The sequence below is a fragment of the Tachypleus tridentatus genome, chromosome 11 (assembly GCF_004210375.1).
Source record: "Tachypleus tridentatus isolate NWPU-2018 chromosome 11, ASM421037v1, whole genome shotgun sequence".
In the NCBI taxonomy this organism is placed as follows: Eukaryota; Metazoa; Arthropoda; class Merostomata; order Xiphosura; family Limulidae; genus Tachypleus; species Tachypleus tridentatus.
Window position 1 is genome coordinate 100,980,555 of NC_134835.1, and position 9,315 is coordinate 100,989,869.

Below are 9,315 nucleotides of genomic sequence, written 5' to 3' on the forward strand. Positions count from 1 at the left end.
CTCTACTATAAACTGCATTACAATTATAATTCACCACTTTATCGACTCCTACAATTTTACCACGTTTTATCTTTCGAAGAAAGAAAATCAGAAAGAATTTCATGTATAAAAAGATCTGTTATAATGACAGAGGATGTGGAAATTCATTGTAGTAATTATATAAAATCAAAAAAATATATTTGTATGTCAACTACTTGGTATTTTAAATCACATTGCCGATATCAAATAATATGCAAGATTTATTTCTCTACTTATGTTTATTAAAATATAGTGTTATAGCACACTGATTTAGAAGTTGTTTTTGAATCGGGTTTTGTTTAAATATCTGTAAATAATTTAAATTTTCTTTTCTGTACCATGTGAATGTTAATTATATTTAAAATTATATATCTTTAAAAGCAGAAACTGTTTACAGCCTAAATTATTCGAGAATTTAAGATTTTTAACATTGGGTGAAAATAATCGTTAAATTTTATTTTTTATCGATACTATGATTATTCTTAGTAAAGATGATGTATAGTAACCAAACTTAGTGTAAAGAATAGTTTTGAGATAAAAATAAAATTGTTATTATCTTATACACTACATGTCGAGGTAAAATGCTCTTGTCAGTACTAATGTCGCTAAATCTCGGAATACTTTTATGGTAAACAGTGAATTTTCACAAAAATTTCATTTTGCCAAAAGAGTTCCTCATATGGTATTGTAGTGTGTATTATATGAATGAGTGTATGATCATACTAATTCATTCTTGTGTATTATTTAGGCAGATGACCTTTCAACATTCTCAGAAATAAATATTCAGTCCGGGTTGTTATTAATTTTATAATTATTCTTGGATTTATGCTTGTGTGAGTATTTTACAGCTATCATTAATAAACTCAGAGAGTTTGCGAAATTCATATTTTTTGTAGTTTCTGTTTACATATCTGTAATTCTATAAAATTCTAATTAAAGTCAGTTATAAGATCATAAGAATCAGAAATATTTCCAATCACATTAGAGATTTTTCATGAAAAATATTCTGTTAATATTTTTTTTTCATAGATAATAATAATAATTTTGTCTTTCTCTTTCTCTCTATACAAACATATATATAAGAGATTAAATGTTTGAAGGATGGTAAGAATATATCTGGTGATCACAATACAATAAACACGTTTTAAATAAAACGTAATTAACTTCTTTTACGTATACAAAATTACCACAATGCTAACTATTTTTAAAGACGACCTTTCTTGTCTTCTAAGGACTGGAAAACACAGTAAAGTAAAAAAAAGGAAACAGAGTCTTTAGGTCCCTCTAATACATGAAGCTCGAGTGAAATATATTTACTTTAAGAATATTTTAGTTGTTTTCATAGTCACTGCTTTATTGATTATAATACATAAATGAATTATGGAGGGTGTGATACTAAAAGAATGTTCGGTACTTTCATAGTTATTCTTTTCTTACACATTCATTTACTATCTTATTTTGTATCATTTGTTTCAGTTTTAATCGATGAGAGTTTTGTCATTTAACAGTTATATTAGAAACCATATTATAACCGTAACTACAGATAAATTCGTGTTTTGAAATATATTGTGATAAAAAACTAAGAAAACCACTGTGAAATAATATTTCACTTGTGTAAAAAGATTTACAGTAGCCAGTCGTTTATTATCAAAATTAATGTATATATAAAGAATCATTGAAGATTTAAATCCCACTTACAATAAGATCCCAAGAAAATATAAAGATGTCATGCTACTTGTATCTTTTAATATGCTTCAATGTTACTAAATCGACCCATCTCTTTGTATAGCAAAACTGTGCCTTTGATACAGTGCATAACAGTCCTCAAAAGAATAAAATAAAGTTTTTTCAAACACTTCCTAGTTAAATGACATATTACATTATTTTATTACTTTTACAAAAACATATCCAAATATAATTTTTATTTTCTCATTGAGAACTAACGCTCTCTTGAAAACGTAAATTACGGCAGTCGTGGCCGAGTGGTTAAGGCGATGGATTCGAAATCCATTGGGTTTTCCCGCGTAGGTTCGAATCCTACCGATTGCGAAATGTTTTCCATTTGTCAATACAGCCCACTTTTCTTTGTTTGTTCTTTTTCGAATGGAAACAATCAACGTATTTAAGATGTAAGTAGAGCAGCTATTAAACTAAAATTGACAAACTTAGTGGCTGAAACTTCCCACGTATATCTAGAACACAATTGCAAATCGTTCAAACTCTTTAAATAATAAGAATCCTTACAGTCCGTGTCTTTAAAAGTGAGATCGTTAAAACAACAACACCAGATCGTTTTAGTATAAAGATACATAAAAATCGTTATCCATAATATGTCACAAATATTTTCTCTCATACATTTCGCTGTCCTCAAGAAAAATTCATAGAAATTAGTTGAAAAGAAATTCACTTAACTGAAGGAGTGGATTGTTCTCAAAGATACCCAAACGATTCCACATCTCTCAGGATATTCAAAATGACCGCACTCGCAGTTGGTAGGATTCAAACCTACGTGGGAATATCCCAATGAATTTCAAGAGTATCGCCTTAACTACTCGGCCACAACTGCCACAGTTACCTTTTGCAGTTTAAGTTTTAAATATTAATCTTACGTATTATTGTATATTTTTAAATATCACAATGACATTACTCTAATACATTTTCTATTCAAACAAAACATAACGTACAATACTTGAAAACGTTCGCTATCCCCTCCATTGTGAGGAAGCTGACATAACGCATCAGCAGACGAACATTTGCTTTCAGCGACGTCGCAAACTACGGAACATTTACTGATGACAAAGAACGGCTCATAAAACCTGGAACACTTAAAATCAGAACGTAACTGTAAAAATTACCTTTTTCTCTGATTTTTACGTTTTTCTGAAAGTAATCGTTTTGCAACTAATATCTCAGGCTAGATGTATCCACACAACAATCGAAGAGTAAACAAACAATGCTGTCAGAAACGGAAGTGACAAGCGCAACGGTTGTCAGACAAAGAGCTCAGAAATTCCCCAAATTATATATATTAATAGGAAAAAGGTTTAAAATAAAGAAAATGAGATTTCAAAATGATAAAAAGACAACTCCACTTTCAATATTTAATATACAATATTTCAAAACCTTAAATAAACTATGCACTAAAGATTCACTTATTTCTTGTGCTCGAATATTCGTACGTTACCTTCATTGAACGACTTTTTTTATTCTTTCTAAAACTTTTACCTTACAGATTTTGGTCCTTCTCCGTTTTCTTTTGTTTTACGCGGGAAGAGTATTCGTTTCGTCTGTACACTCTCGTCAAACACGTACCGATATTGATAAACGCATATAGTCGATACTTGTAAGCGGGAAACAAAATCACAGATATGAGCTTTAGTTTTAGTTTGTTTTCAATTGAAAGAAAATATTATTCTCTCCTTTTCAGGCCATTTGTCCGGATATCAGTACAAAGTTTTACAAATTCCCTTAGTAAAAATTCTTGAACGACAGGCTTCAAACGTGCGAACACACCATGTGCGTTCTTTATACAATATCGCGACACAACGTAGTGTACAGAAGTATAATAAGTTTTATGATAATAATTCTTCAACCGTACTAATTCTTATAGAGTCAAATAAAATTTGAACGCTGAAGGAGCTCGAAGCTTTTTCAATAAATATTAAATTGTGAAGATGAAACGAAACAGAAGTTATCATTTCTATTTATTAAAGCTCTTTAAGAATTTAACACACGAGATAAGGAAACTTGTAAAGAACATAGAAATGATTTTCATGTTACGACAACATACATATGAAGAGAGAGCCCACAGTGAAACAGAACTGGAGCTGTTTGAAAGATCACTTTTAGCCGACAAAATGATTAAAAATGCTGGGTGTCAAATGGTTTATATTGTGTTACTAAAGGGCAATCTTTGACTACCGTCACATTTTTTAAAACTACAGACAAGAAGGAAGACACGGCTGGGACTACATTAATCTAAAAGTAATATTTTAACGCCTCGACGGCTCAAAGGACGAACATGTTCCTTGATGTAGTTCAGACGAGTGACCTATCGAAATATTTGGGAACAATGGGTGAAAGTAGAGCATATCCTTGGATGAACGTTCTCTCATAAGGAATGTTTGGATATTAATTGGAGGCATCACGATTTCAGTTTGAAAAAGTTTGACACTACAAGCTCTATTCTCAATCAGAACCTGTGATGAGGTTCACAGCACAGACGTGGATCCTTTATTGTTTATAGGATGAGGACCGTCAATTTATTTTCGTGCTTCGTTCTTTAAGGGGGGAACCGTACTGTGAACACGGACCGATAGTGTGATCATACATGAGTGAAGTTGGTGAAAATATACAAGTTAACATCACCCTACGAACTGGACGAGGCATAAGAGGGTGATCTTAATTATAACTGCAGCCAATGGGCAATATGTAATATAATGTGAGTGAGTCACCAATGTGACAAGGATTACTATCGAAGATTCTGTAACAGGAGAAACAAAATAAATATTCCTGAGAGGGAAGAAAATGTCAACGCTGAACCTGACCGTCTGTCATCGAAAACATAAATCAAAATCCGATGAAGATAGAGAACACTCGAACGGAGAGACACCACACTTTGCCAATTATATACGCTACTCATGCTTTAGCCACGGTTACAATACTGTGTAGGCTTAGTTTTGTGGTCGATGAGAGAGTATATATTTTAGTGTTGTGATAGCTCCCAAATGAAATGACAGAAAAGTCCAGATAGTATGAAGTTTTTTTCAAACACTTCCCAGTTAAATGATATAACACATGACTTTATTAGTTGTATAATAAACATATCCAAATTATATTTTTATTTTCCCACTGAGAACAAACGCTCACTTGGAGAAGTAATTAACGGCAGTCGTGGCCGAGTGGTTAAGGCGATGGACTTGAAATCCATTGGGTTTTTCCCGCGTAGGTTCGAATCCTACCGACTGCGAAATGTTTTCCATTTGCCAATATTGCCTACTTTCTCTTTGTTTGTTCTTTTTCGAATAGAAACAGTCAACGTTTTTAATATGTAAGTGTAGCAGCTGTCAAACTAAAAATGATAAACTCAGTGGCCGAAACCTCGTACGCTATAAAAATTCCCACGTATATTCAGAACATAATTTCTATAAGTTCAAATTCTTTAAATAATAAAAATTCTTACAAAACAAATAAGTATATTCAGCTTGGAATACATTAAATAAAACAAATTGATATGAAGTACATCATTATCAGCAACAATTTAACTACAGCATTCCCTTTGAAAACATACCCTTTGAGGGGCAGTGAGATAAGATTTTGTACTTATAAAACTGAAACGGTGAAATATTGAAAATAATAAACATGGGCTACCTCCTACCCAAAACGTATTTGTAAAATGTATGGTTTAAACAATTTGTCATGACGAGAACTCTACTGTTTATGTTTTGTTTTCTAAGTTATCGAGTATAGTACCGTATTTTCTCTTATGCAATAAATGTCCCTTTGATATTTATACTATTGTAGTGTCTTGTTAGTTTAATAATTGCCCCATTACATAGCTTATCACGGAATTACAATTATAGTTTGCTAAATATTCAGTTTTCGAATATAGTACCATAGTGTTCTATTTCATTAATGACGTGTAGCTATATATATTTTATTCATTCACAAGCCTTCTATAGTGTTTGTTCTTTAATTATGTTTGGCCCAGTTAACTGTAGTTTCAATTCTAAGTTCAGTGTTTCTACTGTTCTTTCTTTTTCTTCTGCTGTGTTGAAGAACAAACGTAACTACTACTTATTAATAACCAATGGAAAACATTACTTACACAAAATAATTTACAACTAAATCCAAGTAAACAGAACACCTTTATTACCAATAATACGAACAAACGTGACAAACCAGAAATATAATGAAAATTGAATCAAAGGAAAAAATGTCACGTTTTTAGACGTAAACTTGTAATGATAAAGAGACATCTATGATCGCTACCGTAACTGTATTTCTAATTTTATTATTAAAGGTAATTTCGTTTATTTCTTTGTAATATTTTTCATTACTTACATTTATCAATATAGATTTCCTTTTTTACCGATGGCTGACAGCAAATGTTAATGTTTGTCAAAATATTAAAACAAAGTTAAGAAAAAATAAATTAGGAAATTTCCGAAAGTAAATTACTGTCGTTGTTGTTTTGAATTAAGCATAAAGCCACTCAATGGGCTCTCTGTGCTCTGCCCTCCACGGGTATAGAAAACCGGTTTTTAGCGTTGTAAGTCTCTGCAGACATACCGCTGAGCATTGTGGGGCTATTTACGAAAGATTTTTCAATATTGAAATATAAATGTTAAAGTGTACTTTATGACTACTTAATTCATTTCAGGCATATTTTTATTTTTAATTATATACAGCTTATTTCTATAGAATATTTTTAGTTTTCTATGTTTATTTTCTTGAACAATAGATAACAATAAATTCTAAGACAGCTTTCATTCATTCAGAAAACAAAATTTCCTTCAATAGAATAAAAGGAAGTTACACATTGCTTTTATTATTACATATGTAATAGGTTTAAAAACTTTCCAGTGGCACAGTGGAATGTCTGCATACAAAAATCCCCTTCTAGTGATAAGTATGAGTTTCTTTCATTATTAATTGTAATTGTAATTATGTTATTTAACATTTATCTTATTGTTTCAACTACGAATTAAATGATTACGGCTAGAACTGAGCTTTGTCTTTTCCTTTGCAAACAATATAAGCGTGGGGCAGAAGTGAATTTAAAATGTAATTTGATTAAGACAAACAGAACAATTTTCAAATGTTCATTAACATAATCCTGTGTCCTCCAAACTGATAAGTGAATAAATTATTTTCATATTTTTAACTCAAATTCTTCAGTTTAGTCTTCGATTTGTTATTGGTTTTTTTTAACAATGGTTTTATATAATATCTGTTTCTTCACATACATGAACAAGTATTTCACCTCGAATATAAATAGCATGATTGCCAGAGGTCCAATGGTTTGCCTCTTTTTACCTTTCGCACCCTCCCGTCCCCCAATAAAAAGTGCTACACATCTATGGACTGTTGTGGTGTTCCACATGGAAGAGCAATATATCATTCATCAGTTAGAGTAGTTGAGTTGCTTAGTGATGGAGATAAATGGTAATAACAAACATTGTTATTATAAAATAATAACAAAATACTAGAAGGAGAATAGCTTCATACAGATGTATGGTTAATCAGAATATGCATCAATTTCATATTGAGATACAAAAATAGCAAAATATGAATATTCTTTGATAACAGTTATCTCTACTATAAACTGCATTACAATTATAATTCACCACTTTATCGACTCCTACAATTTTACCACGTTTTATCTTTCGAAGAAAGAAAATCAGAAAGAATTTCATGTATAAAAGATCTGTTATAATGACAGAGGATGTGGAAATTCATTGTAGTAATTATATAAAATCAAAAAAATATATTTGTATGTCAACTACTTGGTATTTTAAATCACATTGCCGATATCAAATAATATGCAAGATTTATTTCTCTACTTATGTTTATTAAAATATAGTGTTATAGCACACTGATTTAGAAGTTGTTTTGAATCGGGTTTTGTTTAAATATCTGTAAATAATTTAAATTTTCTTTTCTGTACCATGTGAATGTTAATTATATTTAAAATTATATATCTTTAAAACAGAAACTGTTTACAGCCTAAATTATTCGAGAATTTAAGATTTTTAACATTGGGTGAAAATAATCGTTAAATTTTATTTTTTATCGATACTATGATTATTCTTAGTAAAGATGATGTATAGTAACCAAACTTAGTGTAAAGAATAGTTTTGAGATAAAAATAAAATTGTTATTATCTTATACACTACATGTCGAGGTAAAATGCTCTTGTCAGTACTAATGTCGCTAAATCTCGGAATACTTTTATGGTAAACAGTGAATTTTCACAAAATTTCATTTTGCCAAAAGAGTTCCTCATATGGTATTGTAGTGTGTATTATATGAATGAGTGTATGATCATACTAATTCATTCTTGTGTATTATTTAGGCAGATGACCTTTCAACATTCTCAGAAATAAATATTCAGTCCGGGTTGTTATTAATTTTATAATTATTCTTGGATTTATGCTTGTGTGAGTATTTTACAGCTATCATTAATAAACTCAGAGAGTTTGCGAAATTCATATTTTTTGTAGTTTCTGTTTACATATCTGTAATTCTATAAAATACTAATTAAAGTCAGTTATAAGATTATAAGAATCAGAAATATTTCCAATCACATTAGAGATTTTTCATGAAAAAATATTCTGTTAATATTTTTTTTTCATAGATAATAATAATAATTTTGTCTTTCTCTTTCTCTCTATACAAACATATATATAAGAGATTAAATGTTTGAAGGATGGTAAGAATATATCTGGTGATCACAATACAATAAACACGTTTTAAATAAAACGTAATTAACTTTTTTTACGTATACAAAATTACCACAATGCTAACTATTTTTAAAGACGACCTTTCTTGTCTTCTAAGGACTGGAAAACACAGTAAAGTAAAAAAAAGGAAACAGAGTCTTTAGGTCCCTCTAATACATGAAGCTCGAGTGAAATGTATTTACTTTAAGAATATTTTAGTTGTTTTCATAGTCACTGCTTTATTGATTATAATACATAAATGAATTATGGAGGGTGTGATACTAAAAGAATGTTCGGCACTTTCATAGTTATTCTTTTCTTACACATTCATTTACTATCTTATTTTGTATCATTTGTTTCAGTTTTAATCGATGAGAGTTTTGTCATTTAACAGTTATATTAGAAACCATATTATAACCGTAACTACAGATAAATTCGTGTTTTGAAATATATTGTGATAAAAAACTAAGAAAACCACTGTGAAATAATATTTCACTTGTGTAAAAGATTTACAGTAGCCAGTCGTTTATTATCAAAATTAATGTATATATAAAGAATCATTGAAGATTTAAATCCCACTTACAATAAGATCCCAAGAAAATATAAAGATGTCATGCTACTTGTATCTTTTAATATGCTTCAATGTTACTAAATCGACCCATCTCTTTGTATAGCAAAACTGTGCCTTTGATACAGTGCATAACAGTCCTCAAAAGAATAAAATAAAGTTTTTTCAAACACTTCCTAGTTAAATGACATATTACATTATTTTATTACTTTTACAAGAACATATCCAAATATAATTTTTATTTTCTCATTGAGAACTAACGCTCTCTTGAAAACGTAAATTACG

The 9,315-nt window shown here is 29.9% G+C and overlaps 2 non-coding genes across 2 annotated transcripts; both read left to right on the top strand.

Annotated features, from left to right (window-relative positions):
* The first annotated feature begins 1,986 nt into the window (after window positions 1–1,986).
* On the top strand, window positions 1,987–2,067 carry TRNAS-CGA (transfer RNA serine (anticodon CGA)). Its single transcript has one exon. It is a non-coding gene; the product is annotated as a tRNA-Ser (tRNA).
* Window positions 2,068–4,905: 2,838 nt separating this feature from the next.
* Window positions 4,906–4,987, top strand: TRNAS-UGA (transfer RNA serine (anticodon UGA)). The gene has a single exon. It is a non-coding gene; the product is annotated as a tRNA-Ser (tRNA).
* Window positions 4,988–9,315: the final 4,328 nt, after the last annotated feature.